This window comes from Eptesicus fuscus, chromosome 17 (genome assembly GCF_027574615.1).
Source record: "Eptesicus fuscus isolate TK198812 chromosome 17, DD_ASM_mEF_20220401, whole genome shotgun sequence".
NCBI classification, from domain to species: Eukaryota; Metazoa; Chordata; class Mammalia; order Chiroptera; family Vespertilionidae; genus Eptesicus; species Eptesicus fuscus.
The window spans coordinates 30513356-30535051 of NC_072489.1; the positions used below are offsets into that span (position 1 = coordinate 30513356).

A 21696-nucleotide genomic window follows, 5' to 3' on the forward strand; every position below is an offset into this window, starting at 1 on the left:
GCCCACCGTAGAATCTGGAAATGTCTGCCGGATGGAGTCATACCCAAATGCTCAGCTCACCTTCCTGGATTGCTGTCCTACCTGTCAGTCCCCAAATCTTGGTCTTATAATTCTTCACTATTTTGTTAACTCTGTGATGCCTTCAAGCAGGTTTTTAAAATATCTTATCCAGCTTCCCTAATGATTCTCAGAAGATAGGTTTATGCAAATTACTTACTTCACCATTAACAGAAGTCCAAGTTGGTATCTTTCAAAGTACATTTACATTGTAATTGACCTTCCAGGCACTAATCTTAAGGATTTTTGGCTGGAAAAGTGCTGTACTTATCATCATACAGCTTATAATGCCACAATGCAGATGTGAAGAAATGCAAATTCCAAAGATAGCAATCTAGACTACTAGTATACATACTACAATTTATCTGGGTGTGTGCATATATGTTTAAAAGCCATCAAACCAGAAAAAAATATTTTGTGAAACACACATCTTACATGTATGAAAGGTAATTGTGACATAGCTATAAGTTGCTTTAGACAAGTAAATTGTGTTTGAGTAGTAGAAATTTTGAAGAAATCCAAAGCAAATAATAAAAAGAGATGATAGGGAACTATCACTCTAATATAATGTTTTTTCTCTGTAAGAAAGTGATATGGTTCTATCTCTAGATCAGGGGTCCTCAAACTTTTTAAACAGGGGGCCAGTTTACTGTCCCTCAGACCATTGGAGGGCTGGACTATAGTTTTAAAAAAACTATGAACAAATTCCTATGCACACTTCACATATCTTATTTTGAAGTAAAAAAAACAAAACGGCAAAAACACCCGCATGTGGCCCGCGGGCCATAGTTTGAGGATGCTTGCTCTAGATTATGCTGAAGAGTATTGTCCCTGGAAATCAACTAGAGAAAATATTATCAGTGGAATTTCTGTATTTCTTTTGTGAATAGAATAAAAAGTGCTTTTCTGACTTAAGGACACATTTTTGCTTTCAACTTGTCTCTCTTACCTAACTCCTCAAATATCACCATTAAAAAGAAAATTAAGATACAAATCAAAGAAATATGCATTTCAGTTGTATGTCATAGGAAAGAAAAGATCAATGAAAGTATAATCTTTGAGGGAGAATAGTACAAGGAAGAAAATATACAAGGTGTTCATTTAACTTCTGGGGTATTTGCTGATTCCTGTTTGGTGTAATTCCAGAGAGATTGAATAATATAAATACTAGAATGATGAAAATATTTAGAAAATAATATCATAAATGTATCATAGCATGGAGAGGGGGAAATATTCATATAGATAACTAAGATATTTTCCATTAGTCCATATGCATTTATCCATATGCTTAACAAGCATATCCTATTCATGTGACCTTTTCTTTGTTTTTCCTATACATCCATTACCTTTTTTATTTAAGTAAGATTTTATAGAATGAACTTCCTCAGCTCAACTTAACAAATATTTATTAGGCATGTATATCTATTCAACAGACAAGTTTTATGAAGTAAACAGGGTCATACAACTTGGCTTTAATTCAGAACTCAAATGCAATGCATGGCACAAAACCAGCCCCTCAATAACAGAAGTCATTCAGTCTTCACAACGGCCATCAACATCATCGTCATTATTATTTGCTAGGTATTGATTTTAGTGTAATGATTCACATGGCATGACCTCTTTCATTGAATGGAAGAGGAAAGTGTGCCCATGTTTGCAATATTTAGGGCAGGAATAGATGCAGTCTGACCAATGTGAGAAGCTAAATGAGGGTATTCAGTGGTCTTGACGGAAGGAAACTCGAGAGGATCCAAGAGCTTTTCAAAATTACACAGTTATTTTCCAGTATACCTTGAGCAGGAAACTTCTAGCAGTTTAGAGCTGCATGGGTGAAAATCACTTCCAGACTGGCATGACATGGTTTGGATTGCTGACAAGGGCAAGGTCAGGAAAGGTTGGATATACCATAAAAGGCCCCCGGGCTTGCTGTTATAGGGAATGATGAGGAATCAGGGGATTTTGAAGGAATGGTTTATCTCTGCCAAAACTGGAAAAGGAAGAAAATGAGAAATTAATCTGAGTTAGATTCCAGGTATTTGAGATATAGGGTGCCTTTCACTCATCCATATTCATTCATTTTTCAGAGTGGTCCTTCAGGCTCATCCACTTCTTTTTTTTTAATTTCTTTATTGATTATGGTATCACATAATTGTCTTCATCCCCCCATTCCCATTCCAACCCCCTCCCCACGCATGCCCCCACCCCCCTGTTGTCTGTGACCACTGGTTAGGCTTATATACATGCATACAAGTCCTTTGGTTGATCTCTCCCCCTTTCCCCCACCCTCTCCTACCTTCCTTCTGAGGTTTGACAGTCTGATCGATGCTTCCCTGTCTCCGGGTCTGTTTTTGTTCATCAGTTTATGTTGTTCATTATTTCCCCTAGATGAGTGAGATCATGTGATACAAGAAATACACTTATAAGAACCGAAAATGAGACAAGTAGTAATGGTTATGCTGAGAGGCATATGAATATGTCTGTAGTGAGTTTCTTTCTGGGCCAACCGTTCTTTAGAGTCCCAATTTCAATGTCAAACAGTTCCTTATGTGTACTTGTCAGCAATTATATTTCAGTACTGGATAGTGGACAAATGGTGGTAATGCAGGTCTGACCCTCTCTGGTTTGGTCCTGGGCAACCTGCAGAGACGCACTGCTGCTGACTGCTAGTATGGCAAGGCATCGTCAGCCTCTTCCAGCTCTGGACTGTTTCTCTTCTGTCTTCATTCACTTCTTAATTGTTTCACAAAGCTGCTCAGTTTCTCTGGGGTCCCCAAACACACAGAATATAACCTCAGCCTGTAGCTCCATTCCTAAATTTGTTGTTTCATCTAGTTTCAATGTTGGCAAGTATAGTTTTCTCACATAGATTATAATATCTCTGAGAGTTACATCTTTAATAAATAAAGTAATAGAATAATAGAGGTAGGTAAGGCCTTAGAACTCTTATAGTTCTTTTTATTCATTTAATAGTGAGCTGTGGACCAGAAGTTGCTTAGTAGTGTCCACATACTTACGTGTAATTCTTTATTGGAGATTTGCATCTTATCTGCCATTGTTAATTTATTCAATCATTTATTTATGTTGGTATAAACTGATATAAATAGATAGTTGTCATACTTTGGATAATCATCTAATATTTATAGATGTTGTATTTTATTATTAGAGTTAAATGTTTTCCTGTAGGCCTTTTAAATATTTATAGTATTTTTTTCAATTTTCTAAATTTTTGTTCAATATTTTAAAATATTTCATCATTTTAATACATTTTAGACAATTAATTATAATTTTTTAAAAGCCTAAAACGATGTCTGCAGCCCTGACTGGATGGCCCAGTTGATTGGAGCATCGTCTGGTACAGCGAAAGGTTGTGGGTTTCATTCTCGGTCAGGGCACACATCTGGGTTGCAGGTTCCATCCCCAGTCGGGATGCATACAGAAGGTACCATATGGCTATTTCTCTCTCACATTGTTGTTTCTGTTTCTCTCTCTCCATTCCTCTTTCTCTAAAAAAAAAAAAATCAATAGAAACATATTCTCAAGTGAGGATTAAAATAATAATAAAAATACGTTGTCTGCAAATTAGAAAATATAAAGGTATTATCATGTAGCCTGTTTAACTAGAAATGCTATTGAATCCTCAGTGTTAAAATATAGCATTTATAATTGCAATAGTTAGCAAATATAACTTCATGTTGAATAGGAAGTTTATATTAGGAGCAAAATAATTGTGTAATGGATATATTTTTAAATGTATTTTATACCTTTAAAATTAACTGATTTTTATCATTTTAATTCATATTATTGATCCAGGAAATGTTCATTAAATACTCAGTATGGTCCCTTCCCTTGAAGAGCTCATACTAGAGAGAGATAAAATAAATAACCCTTTTTATAGTGTGATAAATGCTATAATAGAAAGATATTTAAAATCCCTGATAACAATCTTTAGACTTCTTAAATCTGGGCACAGGTTAAATATTAATAAGATAAAATATTAGAAATGTTTGATAATGGTTTTGATCAAAGTGAAAATATTTGCTGTTGCTACTTTTGTGGTGATTTTTTTCTCCTAACTAGAACATACCTTGTTTTACATACTTGATAATTGTGCAATAAATGAATGAGTGGATAGGTGAGTCTTCATGCAATTAAAAGTCACATTTCAGATATAATTAAAAATTTCAGGTCAGATATAAAAGAAAATTGACTAAAGAGCTCACTTAGTCCCTATGTAATAGTTTTATGAATTTTAAAAAATATTTTATTTCAGTTGTTTTGCTTTTTTAAAACATTTTCCCCAAGACCACTTAATTAAAGCACTCTTCATTAATCCTTCAAACTCACACATGCAAGAGGATTTAATCTTTGTAGTTATCATTAAAATAAAATAAAATTACAAGGGGATATCACACTGTGCCATAATTTTTAACTTTAATTACAACCAAATATATAGATGACAACATACAGGATAAGTTGAGAGAACGAGGGCACTTAAAGGAATTTATAATTATGTCTTGTATCAACGATCAGCTAACAGCTGAGCAGAGCTCCTTTTTCACAAAGTGTACTATTTCAGATAATAAGGCCTGGTCATTTATTATATACATATGATTTTAAACCTTAAAAACAACTTTTTTATATTTTTAGCCAAAATAATAAAAAAGTATAAATATTTTATAATGATTGTTTTTCATACATATTTAACAAATGTGTATATATAATATTCTAAGCAACGTATAAAGTAATGCATTTCACCATGCCTAATTCAAGCATCAGTTTTGAAACACAATGGAGCAATTATTGTTATTCATACTTTCTGAAGCATCCTGGCCGATCACATATAGGCTTATGTGATTTGTGAAATCTCTTTTAAAAATAGCAAGGTGATGTCATTCTAATTACTTGCAGACATGGCATTATGGATTATTTCCCTGTGTGATTATGGGCTTAACTTCAGTTTGAAGTTCAAGTAAGGTGTTTGAAATCTCAATAATATCAGTGGGTTCCTGATTTCTATTGAGGTTTTTTTTTTTTTTTTAATCTGTGCTATAGTGTTGAGATTATTCTCATGAAGGCCAAATTAATTTCCATTTTTTCTATTGAATGATACATTTTTCCTACTTAATAAAAATATTTATCCAAGTTCTCTCTCTCATATGTAGTGCAGAACTACAAGAGGCAATGGAATAACTGTTCAGATCTGAGGGAGGGAACACAAAAAATGAAACTTGACCTGGAGCATCCAAAGATGCCAGATTTACAGTGTAAGTTTTCATAATGGAGATGAAATCATGTTGCTGTTGTTATATTAATAGTGGTCATCATAAATTAATGACAGTAGTTAATATGTACTATGAAATCTGTACCAGGTACTTATTTTTATTGAAGATTTTTAAGGCAATGGAATGATAGGTATCTCATGCACACTATCTCAACTGCAAACCACCCTGATAAATATGATGTGTTACCCCAAACAATGATATATTTAAATAATTGAATTATGTTCGGTGCTTCATAACTGGCTTTGAATTCTCTCAGCTCCCTGAACTTTAAAATGGGGAGATTTATGGATTAAAATGCATTAATGATAATTAGCTCAATATATACTAACAGATTTTATTATTATATAGATTAGAAAACTAAGTATCAGATAGGAGAGGCAACTTGCCTAAGATTTCATAGCGATTAAATGTCATAGTTGAGATCTGAACATATATCTTGTCTAGATCCAAATTGAAATCTAAATGACCAAAATACAAAGAAATTTTAAAATGAGAATGTCATAAACGGGAGTTGGAGTCAAGGGTAAAAATTTCTTAAAAGACTCAATGGCAAGTAACCATATAAAAAAGAAGCAAGGATTGTCCTTTGTCTTCAATATGTTTTATTTTGAGGTTTGGAGCTTATTTGTGTGAGTGTGTCAGATTGATTTAAAAGTCAAGAATGACAAGAGATGACAAAAATCTAATGTTGTTTATATTTGTTAACTTGCATACTGTTTGGTAGCTATGAACACTCACTTTGCTACATAGGTTTTGCAATAATGAATACTTTTCTTGTTTGCCTCCAGTCCTACAAAAACTAATCTTGGACTACAGGGATTATAATGGTACAGTGTTGTCTTTTCATAGCAATTATTAAGAATCGACACACTTTAATCTAATTTTCAGACCTAGACTGCCATGTCTACTCTTATTGACTCTATCCTATATAATAAAAGCCTAATATGCAAATTATTCCCTTGACCTGGAGTTCGACCCAGAGTTCAGGGGTTGGGGCTGGCTGGCCAACTGAGGGAAGGTAGGCTCCGGCCGGCTGCCTGCAGCCGCTAGGGACCCTACTCATGCACAAATTTCATGCACTGGGACTCTAGTTTCTCTATAATTCCCTAACACGAACACCTCTGCATGCTGACGGAGTCATTCCATGTTCACTGTTAAAGAAATATATTTTATATGGTACCTGAGTAAATCCAATTCATTCTTATTTATTTCAAAACACATTTGCCAATTTTGAAATATACTATCACAATACTATAAATACACACATGTCCTCATGAAATAAATAAAATACTCATTTTATTTTTATCATCATGGGACTCAGACATGTGGATCAAATGTTTTCTAAGGTATGAGTTTTACTAGATAGCCTCTGAGATTCTATTAAAATAGGATTCTTTGAATTTAAAATTTCATACATAGATATCATATAATATATGCAAGTTGGTATTTTTCATTTTCCTTTAATTTGTGTAATTTTTCTTCTTTGATCTGAAATATAGTTACAGTGATATAAGAATAGGTTTCAATGTTCAATTTTTAAAATAGAAACAGCAAAAAAATGATGAAATATTTTCAATTTGACCTACCACAAAATATTCACAAGGTCTACCAGAGGAAAGGTGATGTTTAAGGTTTTAAAGCTCTCATATGCATGCATTATTTTTTTTCATCTTCTGATATCCAATTGAATTTGAATATATTATTTTTTAATCAACTGCAATAAAACATAAATGGACTAAAAAGTCAGAGATATTTATGAAGGAATTCTAACCAAATCCTGATTCTATTGAGTAAAATGGTGTTCTCTTTGAGTACAGTTGAGAAGATGACAGAGCTATATGGTTTGAAGGAGATTATGATATTTTGGTTTTGGATATTATGTTTAAGATCTCTATTAGATCTTTACTAGGTTTACAATTGTGAGCACATTAAATAGTTTATTCATGTATTATTATGTATTAATTATTGTATTATTTTCCATGCAAGCAACTGTAAACCTACTTTTGCCCCACACTATAGATAGATCGATAGATCATTTACCCACTCCCCACACAACACTCACCATACTTCTTTTGCTACTCTCTATCTCTCTTATTAGTTCTCTCTTATATATTTTCTGTGACAATAGAAGCCTTAACAAATTACTAATTTTTAATCTCCCAATTTTTATTGATATATCTTTTCTCTTATTCCAAGTATCTTATGATTGTTTTTCTTCAACTAGGATATATACATGGTATACAGACTATATTTCACACAAAAAAAACCTGCTAACACCATTGCAGAGAAAAGGCAATTGCACTCATATTACTAGTGAAGCAGCAGAGGATAGGGTACTTAATGTAGAGTTTGGGATCCTAAGAATGAAGATCAGAATTTATCTCCTTGCCATGTGAAACATGCAAGGTCATGTGGATATGGCCTTCTCCTGTCTTCTATGAAATTTATTTCCATTAGCAAAGTCTTATCAATACCATTACCCTCTGAGGGATTATGACATAATGCAAAGAACAGTTTGTACTTTGAAGTCAGACTGACTTTGGACAATGCATTTAATGTACCTGAAACTCAAATATCTATACATATAAAAAGCCAGCAACCTGAACGCCATAACAAGCAGAACGACCGGTCACTATGATGCCCACTGCAGCCAGCGAACTGGCCCTATCGGGGGGCGGAAGGGGGGGTGTCCAGCCGGCCAACTGCCTGCAGCCCCTCCCCCTGGCAGGCCCTGCCCCTGATCACCCCCTACCCCAATAGGGGGCAGGGCTGGCTGGCCAACCTCCTACAGCCCCTGCCCCCAGCCAGCCTCACCCCATATTGACCCCCACCACCCCATCAGGGGCAGGATTTCCAGCCAACCACCTGCATACCCTCCCCCCAGCCAGCTCTGCCCCCAGTTGGCCCCCCACTCTGATCAGGAGCAGGGCTAGCCGGCCAACCATCCTTGGCCCCTACCCCAGGCCACTAGCCCCCAATCAACCCACCCACCCCACTTGGGGGTGGGGCTAGCTAGCCCACCGCCCACAGCCCCTCCCTACAGCTGGCCCTATCCCTGATCAGCCCCTACCACCCCATTCAGCCCATGGGCCCTTCCCCACCCAGCTCCACCCCTGATTGCCCCCCCCCACACACACCAATCAGGGGTGGGGCTGGCCAACCAACCTCCCACAGCCCCTCCTCTGGCCCCATTTGGGGACAGGGCCAGCTGTCCCACCACCCACAGCCTCTTCCCATGGCCGGCCCCACCCCCAATTGGCCCCCTACCCCAATCAGGGGCAGGGCCCACTGGCCAATCACCCAGAACCCCTCCCCCCAGCTGGCCCAGCTCTGATGGGGCCCTGATCAGGGGTGGGCCTGCTGGCCAACCTCCCGCTGTCGCTGTCTCCTCCTCCCGACAGGCCTGGCCCCGATTGGCAGGACCCCACCCGTGCAGAAATTTGTGCATTGGGCCTCTAGTTTGTTCTATAAATAAGGATAAGACACCTTTCATAGAGGTTTACATAGCAATTACACAGGCTAATCTGTATAAATACTTTGCACAGAGAATGGCACATTGTAAGTCACTAGGTACCTAATAAAAGTTATTTTCAATCTTTTAAAATTTGTTCAGTCATTTGATAAAGCTATTGAGTAGTTACTGTGGGTAAACATAAGTCTGGGTAGTGGGAACACAGAAATTAAAAGAAGATAAAATTTCTGGAAGTTATATTTGTTTGTTTATTTTTCATCCAATTTTGAATTTGCCTTTCTGTTCTCTTCATGATTGTTATCTCCAAACCTTTTGTGTTTCTATCTTTCAAATTTCTTTTTTTTTTTTTTTGCTAAAAGTGTTTGACAGCAGTTCATAGAAGTCATTGTCACTCTGGGGTGTATAACAAATTCTGAAAGGAAATACATGAAAAAGCTTTTCCTACCCTTCTCTCCTGAAGCAGGTCATAAATATATATATATTTTCCTTTACCTCATTCTCTACTCCAGTTAGCCACAATCATAATTGTTGAACTCAGGACAAGGGAATCTTGGAAAAGGTTCTATCTCTTCTTCAGGTTGATTGAAAATGTCTCTTTTCACTTTTAAAATTGGTCCTAATAGATCACATGTGCATGTTAATAAGCCAATATCCAAATTTTTTTCCAAGGAAATATAAAGATGTCTCTTGAAACTTAGAAAAAGGCTAAATAGTCTATATTAACATTTTAATGTAAGTACCACCCATTCCTGTAATTAATGGATCCTAAGAATGAAGATCAGAATTTATTCTGATAAATAATTTATTTATTTATTAATAAATAAATTTATTAATAAATTTATTAAACTTGTAATTCCAAGATCTCTTCTTTTGCAGTTAGCAATGTAAGTACAGGCACTTTGAGAAAGGGAGTATTTCATGATAGTATTAGATACGGCCCAATTTGAACTTTGAAACTTCCTAACATCTGTGTTTTCAGTGCCTCACAGAATTGAGCTGCAACTTGTGAATCATATTCAGACTTTGTAAACATATATGACATAGGGATCGCAGTGGTTGCCACCTGTTGTAGTGTACAGACATGCTGCAAGGGTTTGCTGGCAAAGTCCTGGTTGTTTTTTTCCTCCAGTATCATTCTTTGTGTTTATCTGTACCAACCACCTGGCACTCTCCTGCTTTCACAAAAAGCCAGGGTGGGCCCATCCTCAAAATGAGCTTCCTTATTCCCTGAGCAACAGATGAAATAATGTCCTCTCACAGATGGTCTGCGCTGTATACCTCGGTAGAATATCTAATCATGACAAGCAGTCGAGGATTAACTTCAAGTTGCAAGACTCAACTTTAATTGTGACACAAATCTATGCTCTAAAAGCATAGAGCAAAAAGAATATTTCAAGATGATAATATTGGCACTATCCTCTGTTTGAAATGTGTATTTGGCAGTTGCATTTCATTTCATTTCAATATGTCTAAACAACTCAAATGTGTGACTGCAGTTTAGAAATATTCCTATTCCATTATAAAAAAAAATTTTGTTGCATAATTGTATATTTTTAATGCTATTTACAGTGGTAAACACTTTTTTACATTTACAAAACTTTCATAAATGCCTATTCTAAGAAGAATGTTTTAACTATTAGGATGGTTAAATGATATACATATATAATGAATTTTTCAAAATTATTTTTAAAATCAGGCAAACTTATAGCTTAGCTCTCAACAGTATCTTGTTTATTTTGAGAGATTCAAGAATGTTTTTTGTTTGTGTTACTGAATGATTCAGCTACTATTATATAATAATTAGAAGCATCAGATCTTAGATTTGTGATATAGGAGAGGAAAGTATTTTTCTTGTCCTTAGGGTCCTGGTTTGGTCTGAAAATTAAACTGACAAAAAAACATGCAAATGTATTTAATGTGAGTTGTATGTGACATAAGAGTCTTCATGGGAAATGAAGACCAGAAGAAACAAACGTGAATATTTTATACTTGGTTTGATGAAAAGTGGACAGTCATGGAGAAATATAATATAGGTCAAGGACTAGGAGGTAAATATAGTAAACTGGGAGAAACTTAACAAGACCTGTTTGCTAAGATTCTTTTCATTTTCCCTTTGTCTTTACAATTAAAGAATCTCTGGGTACAGAGATGGTACCACTCATCGGCAGGTCTTATGATCTGTTTTAGGAGAGAAGGGTAGGGGAAGAATAGAGTAACTTTTTGTTTCTGCTGTTTTCTCAGATTCTTTTCTTTTAAAATATTCAGTATGCCAAGGTGCCATATTTTGGGGTAGTGTGTTCTAAGCCCCATCAGTGAGAACATTGTAATGTCTACATTGTCATCAGATATTACTGCAGCGATTTTAACCTCATGTTTTCTTCCAAGGACTATCTTACTCGTAACAATATTCAAACCAGTTTAGTGCAAATTCATGTTGTTGTTTTCTTGAATGTGCAACATGCTAATATCTCCAGCAGTGATTTGTCTTGAAGTTATTTACATGTAAATATGTTGAACATTAATTTTCACTCTAATTACCATTTTAGAAAACTAAAAATAATGAACTATGAAAATTTCACTTTGATATTCTTTCTAATACTTTTGATTATATGTGCTTCTGACATTATGCTGTAACTCAGAAGTAGATAAAATGTGATTTAGCCTGAAATTAGTTGGATTGTTGGTCTGAGTCCTCACTTTCCTAGAAAGATTGGTCTTCTAATCATAGTCAAGCCCTGATGTCAGTGGTGTGAACACTGTGTTTGGACTAACATTGGGATACACATATTTTGTTATCACTATCTAGCCTTTTATATCCTTAACTTTTACTATTGTCTAGTCCCTGGGAAGAATGTTTCATTTCTTTATTAAAGATTTATCAGTAAGGCTTACATTTTGATTATAGAAACCAGTTATTTTTGACTGACCAGAATCCTTTCTTCATTATTTGTTTTGTTTTTTTTAAAGCTTGTTTTCCTTTGGTGAATTACCTCTCACCTATTCTAAGTCTATTGCTTTCAAAGTGCTACTTCACAGTTCCAGAGATGGGTATTACCTTGGTCATTCTGTTCCCTGATAAATATGCCTATTTTATGTGCCATTCAAGATAGGCAAAACTAGAGTGAAAATTAAGATTTTTGTCATAAATGCCTGGAAAGAATTTCTTTTGTCGTAGGGCCATAGGGAGGAGGACAGGGAGTGTAAGATGTGAGAGTTTGTGAACACGATCTTTGCTGCCATTAGGGGACTGCCAACCTGTAAATAAAGCTCGCATGGAGGAAGCCAGAGAAATAGAGAGGCAAGTCTCTGATGACACTGAGGCTCTGAACACAGTTTTTCTTCATTTGAACTACCAGTAACTTGAACCACCAGTTCATATGAGTCAATATGTTCACCGTATCTTATGAACTATCAGATATGTACATGAAAAAAAAAAGAGACATGCTTATTTTTCTATTTTAGCATTGATAAATTTGAACTCAAATAGTTCCTCACCTTCCCCCACCACTTCCATTCATCTGGGAAAGAGCAGATCTATTAACAAAGAGAACATGAAAATTATACTAATGAATTTTACCCAAGTTTGCATTTCTCTGCATTTAAACTCAACATTTAATTCTAAACATTTTAAATTCTTTGTGATACTCACAGTCCTATTAAATAAACACAAAGGATGGATCATTGAATTCAGTAACTTCAAAGACAGAAAATGATCAAGGGTGCCAAAATCATCAAGCACTGCTGTTGTATAATAAAACATGGACTGGGGCAGCAGTTTGTGAATCGCATGGATACTTACCCATTTGTACTGGGATCTGAGTTGATTTAAATAAGATATTTAGTAGCTACTTCTGTCTTCTCATTTTCTAAAGTGTTAACAGATTACATTAGGTACTGGATGGTATGTGTGGAAGTAGATGTTCATCACTTCAGCCAGGTTATTAATTGAAAAACATACGTGTGTGTGTGTGTGTGTGTGTGTGTGTGTGTGTTGCATTATCCAGATGCTATCCCATTTTATTTAAAACTAGAGGCCCGGTGCATGAAATTCGTGCATGGGTGGGTGTCTCACAGCCCAGCCTGCACCCTCTCCACCAGGGACCCCTCTCACAATCCAGGACTGCTGGCTTCAAACTGCTCCCCTGCCTGCCTGCCTGAATGCCCCTAACTGCTTCTACCTGCCAGCCTGATCACCCCCTAAGTACTCCCCTGCCAGCTAGATTGATGCCTAACTACTCCCTAGAAGCCTGATTGCCCCAAACTGCCCTCCCCTGCAGGCCTCGTCTCCCCCAACTGCCCTCCCCTGCAGGCCTGGTCACCCCCAACTACCCTTCCCTGCTGGCCTGGTCACCCCCAACTGCCTTCCCCTGATGGCCTGGTCACCCCTAACTTCCCTCCCTTGCCAGCCTGGTTCCCCCCAACTGCCCTCCCCTGCAGGTCTGGTCACCCCATCTGCCCTCCCTTGCAGGCCTGGTCCTGCCCAACTCCCCTCCCCTGCTGGCCTGTTCATCCACAACTGCCCTCCCATGCTGGCCATCTTGTGGAGGCCATCTTGTGAACACATGGGGGCTGCCATCTTTGACCACATGGGGGTGGCCATCTTGTGTGTTGGAGTGATGGTCAATTTGCATGTTACCTCTTTATTATATAGGACTAGAGGCCTGGTGCACGAAATTCGTGCACAGGGGAGGGGTTGTCCCTCAGCCCAGCCTGCACCCTCTTCAATCTGGGACCCCTTGAGGGATGTCCAACCACCCATTTACTGGTGGTTGGACATCCCTCTCACAATCCAGAACTGCTGGCTCCCAACCGCTCACCTGCCTCTGTCTGATTGCCCCTAACTCAGTGATGGCGAACCCATGCGTAGCCATTTCTGATGACACGTGGCCGCTGAGGCAGCCGCATGACGAGGATGAAACATTTGCTGCTCCTGAGGATGAAACATTTGCGAAATAATGTTTTTTCCTCAAAGTGACACACTACCCGAGTTATGCTCAGTTTTTTGGCGAAGTTTGACACACTAAGCTCTAAAGGTTGCCCATCACTGCCCTAACTGATTCTACCTGCCAGCCTGATCACCACCTAACCAATCCCCTGCCAGCCTGATTGATGCCTAACTGCTCCCCGGCTGGCCTGATAGCCCCTAACTGCTCTCCCCTGCTGGCCTGGTCAACCCTAACTGCCCTCCTCTGTCAGTCTGGTCCCCCCCAACTGCCCTCCCCTTCAGGCCTGGTTCCCCCCAACTGCCCTCCCCTGCTGTCCTGGTCTCTCCCAACTGTCCTCCTCTGCTGCTCCGGTCACCTCTAACTGCCCTCCATGCTGACCCGATCGCCCAGAGCTGCCCTCCCCGCAGGCCTGGTCCCCCCCAACTGCCCTCCCCTGCTGGCCTGGTTTCCCCCAACTGCCTTCCTCTGCTGGCCCAGTCACCCCTAACTGCCCTCCCTGCTGGCCTGATTGCCCACAGCTGCCTTCCCCTGTAGGCCTGGTCCCCCCCAACTGCCCTCCCCTGCTGGCCTGGTTTCCCCCAACTGCCTTCCTCTGCTGGCCCAGTCACCCCTAACTGCCCTCCCTGCTGGCCTGATTGCCCACAGCTGCCTTCCCCTGTAGGCCTGGTCCCCCCCAACTACCCTCCCCTGAAGGCCTGGGTTCCCCCTAACTGCCCTCCCTTGCTGGCCTGGTCACCCCCAACTGCCCACAACTGCCCTTCCCTGCAGGCCATCTTGTGGAAGCCATCTTGTTTCCACATGGCGGCAGCCATCTTTGACCACATGGGGGCGGCCATCTTGTGTCTTGGAGTGACAGTCAATTTGCATATTTCTCTTTTATTAGATAGTTTTTCTTTTAATATCACATATCACAGTCTGCTTATAAAGATGGTTATAGTGATATATTTTAAATGCCTTCTTAAAATCTAATTTATTATATAAAATATTTCTTTCTGTTTTTAAGTGTGCTGATAAGAAGTAAGATAGATGGAAGGAGAAGAAAAGAAGAGTTAGAAACAGAAGTGAAAGGATCATAGTAGTCAGTGAAAGAGATGTCTCCAGAAGAAACCAGACCTAGGAGACAAGGGTAAGAGGAAAAATCCAGCACAATGACAGAAACTTGGAAGGATAAAATCATGCATAGAAATAATATAACTAGGAAAGCCTCTGCTAAATAGAAGGCTGAAAGAATATAGTCTAATATTTATCAGATTTAAAAATTTTATAAAAATGCATTACTTTAGTAAAAAGAGTTCAAAACTCAAGCCAGAAGTTTAAAGCTTAGATTTGTATTTGAATTTTTACTTGTAATGCTATCATGCAAGCTTCTCTATGGTCTAAATCAATTGAGTATTCTCATTGATCTGGTTCTCCTTCCTTTAGATAAAGGAGAAAAGAACCCACAATTTAAGTATAAAAGAAAGGTTTACATTAATATTTGAAGATACTGAAAACTGAGTGATTTTGTATATTTATACATGCAGAAATTTTAATTTGATGAACTATTTATTACTTGTAATGGACTACATGGTATATAATTTATAATTTAAAGTTTTCAAATAATTTTATTTATATCAAAAACATTCATGTTTCAGAAATGTCCTCATCAATATTCTACTCACCTAGGATTTGTTATGGTTTATTTAGTTGTAAGAGAAAGAAAACCAGCTCAAATAAGCTTAAGGATTAAAATGTGTAATGAGGACTTACTGAGGCTTAGTGACATCCAGTGACTCAAACAGATTCCTCTTTTGACATGGCTATTATAAATCACGCAGAGAAAGAATATAACTGGGAAAGTCTCTGCTGAAGAGAAGGCTGAAAGAATATAGTCTAATATTTTTCAGATTAAAAATTATATAAAAATACATTACTTTATTAAAAAGAGTTCAAAACTCAAGCCAAAAGTTTAAAGCTTAGTTTTTTTTTTTTTGTCCTTCCAAGTTACCTTTGTTGTGCTGGATTCATTCTTTTATCATTGCCTCCTGGGTCTGGCTTCTTCTGTAGACAAAAAACCTTGAGGGAATAATCTACGTAATTGGTCCCACATAGGTCCCATTGTTGTCATCAGTGGTTGGCATGGCACTTGGACAACTATAAGGACAACAAAGGAAGTGGTTCCAAGGAAACATCAATTAAAAAATAAAAGAAGGGATACTAGACAGAGAAAAGCAACAGTAACTATACACATCTCAATTATTATATATGTGTGTGTGTATATGTGTATATATATATATATATATATTATACACACACACATATATATATACACACAAATATATGCATATATATATGTGTGTGTGTGTATATATATATATATATATATATATATATATATATATATTAGTATATATACATTTCTAATAGAGACCATTTCAAATTGCCCCCCACATAATATGACAAAACTATCTCAGCTACAACTGAAATAATCCCTGCCTAGGACAGCATTCAATTTTGTGTTTTATATTCCTTATGTATTTTTTCTTCTATCTAAAAGACATTTATTATCACATGTATTTAAAGTTATGATAATTCTATTATATGAGAGTTGCTTAATAAAACTCAAACTTACCAAAGCCTTCTCTATCATCAAACAAAATAAAACAAAGTTCAAATAGTAAACGCATTTCCTATTTATGAATTTTATTTTTATTAACATAAAATTTTGCAGTGCAAATAACAAAGGGACTATTAGTTAAACTGCTGACTTACATATAAAGAGGAAAACTGACTGTGGAGTCATTGGCACTGACCCAAGGCAAATCCAGGACTTTGAAAGACAAAATACAAAAAGTTTTATGCACAAAAGAAGTAATGGGTTTGTTTAAGGAATCATGGGTTTGCCAGATGGGTTGCACTGTCTCTCTCTATAAGCCATTGACTATTTCACCAAACCCATTGAATTGATCTGTGTGAACCCATCTTGCCCATTAGGCTGTGTGTTTTTTGTTTAGTTATTTTTTGTTTTTGTTTTTGTTTTTTTTTAGAAACCATGTCCATGTGTGGCTTGTTCTCACCTTATGGCAAAAAAAGTCACACAGGAGCAAAGAGCCAAACAAATATGTAGTGCTAGCCCTGCAATCAGGAACTTTCTCTGAATTTACGTATTCAGAAAATCCCTGTTGCTGGTTTCTTATTCTGTACCTGACACTATGGAAGGAATAAGTACTAATAAAATAGATTGGTTCTTTCACTCATGGAGTTTACATAATAGGAAGAAAGCCAGTAACGTTTATTTAAAATCCACTATGCTCTATGCTCTGTAGTAAGTAAATACTTTTCCACATTTATAATAATATTCTTAATAACCCAATGAGGAGAGCACTGCTTTATCCTGATGACCCAACAGATACCTTTAGTTCATTATTAATAATCTTAAGTAGTAGATTATAGAACTAATTTAACTCGTTTAAAATGGAAAATACCAGTTAGGTCTTTATATATGGGGCTCTGTTTAGATTGATTCATATTTCATACATATGTTTCATAAGATGCCAATAAGACTTGTAAACATAACCTATACCTTATTTATAATCTAAGACCACATATTTTTCTCTTTCTTGCTTTTTCTATTCATACTTCTTTTTCTAAAACATGTCTTGGTTTTAAGTAATTTTATTCTTCAATTATTATCCTTTGCACTGAGGCATGACTATATAATGGATCTGACTGGAGCTGAAGCATTAAGCATTTAAATAATGGAGCATATTAACTCAAGAAAATTTATGCTGTATTTTAGCTAGAGTAAATTTAATAAATTTTACTCTCTAGACAAATCCATATTATATTAAGATATGTTTTTAAGAAAAAAAAAACAAATTAATAATTTCCTGAGCTCGGCACTTCATGAAAAAATTAAACTGACATTGACAATGCTTTCTATGTAAAATAAATCTATAAGGGTAAACAAACATGACACATAATTTTACCTTAATCTCCTTAAAATATTTCTCAGATTTTAGTCTCAATCTTGGAAGAACATATATATGTGAATTGGCTGGGTAATATTTTCCTTTAATTGTATAAACAACAGTACAGTATAAGTGATTATATAAAGCATTTTGAAAATAACTGAAATAGACATATGTCATGCTATCTTTGCATTGGAATGTAAATTAATAAAATCTGCTAAAGTATAATTTTTTAAAAAATGATAAACTAATAAATTATAAATATCAGTGTCAAAATTTCTTGATTAAAATTTCTTTCTAGTGAAAATGTATTTCTGCATTATCAAGCAAAATTAAAATTAAAATATCTTTAATTGAAATGCAGTTGATCTTGAAAATTAGAGGAGGTCAGGGGTTCCAACCTAACTTGTGCAGTCAAAAATATGGTTGACTAGAAGCCTTACTGATGCCATAAACAGTTGGTTTGCCCACATTTTGTGCATTATATGTATTATATGCTATATTTTTACAATAGTAAGCCAAGGAAAAGAAAATATTATTAAGAAAATCATAAGGAAGAGAAAATGCACTGGCAGTATTTATTGAAAAACAATCTGCATATAAGCAGACATATGCAATTTAAACCCATGTTGGTAAAAGGACAACTGTAACTTGATGTGTATCATAGTAATGGTACATATTGCTGTTAGTCCACCAAGGCTTGATAGTGATTTTATTTTGAGTATCCTAGGGTCAAATTATACTTAGTTTGATGTGATATTGTATAATTTTAATATGAATTGCAAGCCATGGAAAAAAAAGGTAGTAGATCCATTATTTGCTAAAGAGTATCTACCAAGAAGAACAATAATGCATCCTTGGCTCAAGGTTGATTGCACTATCTCAATCCACTAGAACAGTGATGGGCAACCTTTTGAGCTTGGTGTGTCAAACTTCGCCAAAAAACTGAGCATAACTCGGGTTAGTGTGTCACTTTGAGGAAAAAACATTATTTCGCAAATGTTTCATCCTCAGGAGCAGCAAATGTTTCATCCTTGGCATGCGGCCTCCTCAGCGGCCGCGTGTCATCAGAAATGGCTACGCATGTCAGTGCTGACTCGCGTGTCATAGGTTCACCATCACTGCACTAGAATATCACTCTCAAACTAGAATTTTATAAATAACCAGGGGCCCAGTGCTTGAAAATTCATGCACAGGGGGGTGGGTCCCTCAGCTTGACCTGCACCCTCTCCAATCTGGGAGCCCTCAGGGGAGCCCTCTCCAATCCGGGAGTTTCTGTCTGTCTTTGCAATCATATGAGCGAATTGTCTGAGACCCCAACCCAGTTTGGTTTGTTGCTCTCAGAATAATAGAGGCTTTTTCTTTCTTTGCTTCATTGGTGGAGATTTCCTGGACGTTTTAGGATATCTTTCCTTTAATTTTTCCTAGACACTCTGATTTTACTTATGTCTCTCACCTTTGCTTTCCCTCCATCCCCCACCCACAACAGTAACTTGCTCCAGGCTCACTTTGCTCTAGTGTCTAGGAGATCCGTCTGCCACCAGAACAATGATTCCCAGCATTCCTGGTGCTCCCTGTGCTCTGGGCTTCCACTTGTGGTCCTGGGGCTGCCACCAGAACTACTATTCCCAGAATTCCTGGTGCTCCCTGTACTCCCTTCCTTCTCTGTCTCCATCCCAAGGCCTCCTGCTCTGCCAAGTCCTGCAAGCCACCAGCTCTCCCTCTCTGCTCTCCGTCTGGCGGCTTGGGGAGCCAAGTTCCCCAAGCTACTCCACTCTCCGCTGGCTCTCCCACTCTGCTCTCTGCCCAGCACCTGTGTATGCAAATCAACCTGCCATCTTTGTTGGGTTAATTTGCATACTCACTCCTGATTGGCTGGTGAGCATAGCATAAGTGGTCAATTTACATGTTTCTCTTTTATTATATAGGATCATTGCCCTTTGCAACAACATGGGTGGGGATCTTAAGAATATCATGCCAAGTGAAATATGTCAGACAGAAAATATCAAGAACAATATGATTTTACTCATATGTGAGTTATAAAACTGAAAGCAACAGATGAACAAACAAGACAAACAAACAAAATTACATGGACACAGACAAAACAATATGGTGGTTGCCAGAGAGAAAGGGGGATGGGGAAGGGGGAAGTAGTAAAGGGGAAAGGGTGTCAAATATATGGTGATGCAAGGATGTTGGACTCTGGGTAGTAAACAAAAACACATTTGAAACTTTTATACTTTTATTATTTAATGCCACTCCAATAAATTTAATTTAAAACACTTAAAAGCAATTTTCTGGTGTTTTTAGTCTAAAGAATATAATCAAGATTCTATATTAAAGAATATAGAATATATTTGGACATGACCAGTCTTGTCCAAAACCCCTAGTATATTACTCAGTCTGCCACTTTATTTGACAGTAAAGTTCTGGGTAATAAACTTCAAATACAGAGCAGATTAGGGAAATGAGCCAGTACCCTAGTGCTGAGGTCACCTTTTCTGCTCAGGGACAATCTATCAAGGGAGACCATTTTAGCCATTTCTTAGTATGAAGTGTATCAGTATATTGCTTCTTGCTATTCAGAGAGCTTTTACATCTATATCACCCTTAAAATAGTACAGTGGCAAGGAAGACAAATGTTCTTAAGTTGTATTAAAAAAATGAAGAGAGAAATTATGTGACTTGTTAAGATCAAATAAATAGTTGGGGTGAAAATATAATTCAAATGCCATTTTAATTCATGCCTTCCTTTTATTAATCAATACCAACCAACATCCCCTAGTACTCAGGGTATCTAAATAATATGAATTCCATATATTTAACATACGTAGATGGGATATAATGTGCATAACTCTTCACTTAAGTATATCACTACTATGTGATAAATATTAGGCAGTCAGTATATGGCTGCTGGATTCAAAACTAACCTTTGAAATAGAATTATGAGTGTATTTATGGGATGGATTTTTTAAGGTCCTTTTGTGTTTCCCTATTCACGTGTCTCTGTTGCTAATTTATTTGAACCCAAATAGTGGGTTTACTTCTATATGAATTACTGGTATACACCTATTTTACATATCAGACTATGCACTACCCCTCATATTTTTCAACCATGTATGTCATTGATTACAAGGGATGATAGATGAGAAAGTTTGGATGAAATGTAAATCCCTCATGACTGCCGAAAAAACAGCAGGATACCAATGCTTTTCTGTCAGTTGGCTATAACATTTTTATTGTTTACAAATCCTAAAGATGCATCAGCAACATTTTGTTTGGAGCAGAGAAGACATCAAAGAATGTAATAGAATCAGGCAGTTCAATGTATTCCTTGAGGGATTTGTATACCTGGTAAAGACTGTAAAGCAAGAAAGATTTGTATGACACAAAGGAAAGATTGTATTATTCTTCTGGTTTTTAAAGGAGAATTAATTTTATACAACTTCTGCAACAATTTCTAGTGCTTATACATAGTCTTAGTAATACAGATGTATCTGCAAAGCAAACTAAAAGTACTAGAAATCTTCTTTAATTTCCATTTCTTCAGATAAAATATTTTAAATTATTGTTTTATAATGAAACAAGCCTTTTCTAGGCCTTTTATTAATTATAGGCTTTGAAAGAAGACCATGAGACTTATTGGTACTGTGTATTATTTTCTTAATTGTACTAAGAACATGATATCCTTCATAAAATATATGCACAAAGTTTTATGACTAAACTAGAGGCCCAGTGCATGAAATTTGTGCATGGGGTGGGGGGTATCCCTCAGCCCCACCTGCACCCTCTCCAATCTGGAACCCCTTGAGGGATGTCCGACTGCCCATTTAGGCCTGATCCTGGTGGGCAGTCGGACATTCCTCTCAGAATCGAGGACTGCTGGCTCCAAACTGATTGCCTGCCTGCCTGCCTGCCTGATTGCCCCTAACCGCTTCTGCCTGCCAGCCTGATCACCCCCTAAGCACTCCCCTGCCATCCTGATCGAC

At 37.1% G+C, this 21696-nt stretch overlaps 1 long non-coding RNA gene across 1 annotated transcript; it reads right to left on the minus strand.

Annotated features, from left to right (window-relative positions):
• Positions 1-1979: 1979 nt before the first annotated feature.
• Positions 1980-15770, minus strand: LOC129151989 (uncharacterized). The gene is made up of 4 exons (XR_008558698.1): positions 15745-15770; positions 12307-12345; positions 2351-2438; positions 1980-2044 (listed from the first exon to the last, which is right to left on the minus strand). It is a non-coding gene; the product is annotated as an uncharacterized LOC129151989 (long non-coding RNA).
• Between the last annotated feature and the right edge of the window lie 5926 nt (positions 15771-21696).